Source organism: Galeopterus variegatus, unplaced genomic scaffold (assembly GCF_000696425.1).
Source record: "Galeopterus variegatus unplaced genomic scaffold, G_variegatus-3.0.2 Scaffold12800, whole genome shotgun sequence".
NCBI classification, from domain to species: domain Eukaryota; kingdom Metazoa; phylum Chordata; class Mammalia; order Dermoptera; family Cynocephalidae; genus Galeopterus; species Galeopterus variegatus.
The window spans coordinates 29,686-32,246 of NW_007738911.1; positions in this window are offsets into that span (position 1 = coordinate 29,686).

Sequence of the window (2,561 nt, forward strand, 5' to 3'; positions counted from 1 at the left end):
AAAAAATGCTTGTACTGCCTGATGCCATTAAACACTGAAACCACACCATTAACTTTTTCTCTAATTCTGCGCTCATCAAGCAACCAGTTTAGATTTCCAAATTTTGTCTAGGCCAGCTCTAACAACATGGCCCACTTGAGAGAAACATTCCTCTTTTCATTACCTTTTCTAAGAATAAGCATGTCTCTGCCCTAATAGTAGTGTGAATCATGTAAGTTGACAGTTTTTCTTCAGGACTCAGGCACTGTGGCACTATTTTATTCAGCTCCTCCAGCCTCCTTTCAATCACCATGTCTGGTTTGTATTCTACTTTCCTCTCCCCAAGCCACTGTGTTAGTTCAGGCACATGTCATCTTTTCTGCCAGTCCCCTAACTAATCACCTGTCTTCAGTCTCCCTTTCTCATGCAACTTCCTCCACACTCTGATTCTTGAACCTGCAAGAGTGAACATTCTAAAATACAAGTCTGTCCATTTCATTATGTGCTTAACCTCTGTCAAGAATACCCCATTCTCTTCAGTATCAATGTTGGACTCCTCAGCAGGTATAGAGGGTGCTCCCCTTACATGGTCCAAAGCTGCCGCTCCAGGTCCATTTCCTGTAGCTCCTTCTGATGTTTCCTGACCTACAGCCACACACAGTACAGTCCCTTCATACCACCCCAAGCCTCCTTGTCATTACGTGTATGGTTTTTTCCATAGCAAAAATGTCCTCTAACACTATTTCCACCTGCCAATCTCCTGCTTAATCAAATGTTTATGCTCCTTAAAATCTTTTCTGGAGGGAGTTGTGGCATAAATAGCCATAGACACTGGATGAGTACTCATTTTTTTCTTATAATATAACTGCTAAATATGTGTTTGAGTTTAAATCTACATATTGGTATTTGCTTTCCGTTTGTTGGTTTGTACTGTGTTTCTTTTCTTCTACCTTTTGAATTGTTTGAACATTTCAAATTATAGCTCGGTAGTTAGTTACAGGTCATCTTGCTCATCTTGTAATGACATTTCGGTCAATGATGGACCACATGTATGACGGTAGGCCCACAGATTATAGATGTGTAGTAGGCTATAGCATTTAGGTTTGTGTACGTACACAGTCCGGTGTTCACACAGTGATGAAATAAATCACTTAGCAATGCATTTCTCAGAATGTATCCCTGTTAATTGACACATGACCATACCTTAAAAGACCACAGAATTATATCCCAGAATTATCAAAGTGTCTGACATAAATTAATAGATTTGCCTCTTTCTGGGCTTTACCTCCTTCCTGACTTAGGTGCTTTTGTGCTAATGTATTTTAATGTTCTGTATACCTCAAACTCCATAAGACTTTTTATTGGTGCTTTTATGGTGCTGTCCTGCCAGTATTCATTCCATTTACACACATATTTATAGTCCCTGCAGTTCTCTATTCACCTACATCTTTGGTCTTCCATTTGGGATCACTTTCACTCTAGTGGAACATCCTTTAGTAACAGATTCAATGAGTTTACCTTTGTATCAGATGTCTTTATTTTCATTCCATTTTTAAAGGATCTTTCTGCTGTCTGTAGAATTTTTGGCAGTTATTTAATTTCAGCACTTTAAAGATAACCAATTGATTATTTCCTGGTTTTAAAATTTCCTTGAGGAATCTGTTATCATTCTTATTTCCCCTCTTTCAAATGTTTCACACCTGTCCTAGCACCTTCAGTCATATTTCTTTTTGGTTTTCAGCAGTTTTATGGGGAGGTGCCTAAGTGTGGGGTTTTCGTTTTTCCAGTGTGGGGTTTTCATTTTTCCCTTCTCTGTCTCTTTTGCATTTATGCTGCTTGAGTGATGAACAACTCTTGAATTTGGGGGTCTTTTTTTTTTTTTTGTATTTTGCCTCATTTTGTCTTCTCCTGAGATACGAACTAAACATGTTAGGCTTTTTAAAAATTATTTCCTCTATCTCCTGCATTCTCAATTTGTTTCATTCTAGATGTTTTCTTTTGACCTGCCTTCCAATGTACTAAAATCTCACTTCAGTTATCAAATCTGCTGCTAAAGTCAGTCATTGAGTTCTTAATTTCAGTTACTATTTTCCGTTTTGTAATTTCTAATCCTCTGCTAAAATTCTTGATCTTGACTTTCACTTCCTTGAATATGTAAGCCACAATAATTTAAAAATCCGTGTAAAAATAATTCCATTATGTGAAGCTGAGTCCATTTCTCTTGTACTTTACATTTTGATCACATTGTCTTGTCTTGTGGAGTGCCTGGTCAGTATAGATTGAGTGACAACTATTGCACATGATAATGATAAAGGAAATTTGAGGCCTAGGATGGTGTGATCTTCCTACCGGAAATATTTGAGGTTATTTCTAGCAAGTGGTCGTCACTGAATCCAGTCAGCAATTAAGGTCATTCAAAAATGTCATAGTTCCTTCAAAGGACATTTTATTGACAGTTTAATATTCCACGTATCCAGCACTTTTTTTTTTTTTCTTTTTGTCTTTTTAACTGACTGGTACAGGATCGCAACCCTCGGTGTCGCGCCCACACCGGGGACCGGCAACGGGATCGCAACCCTCGG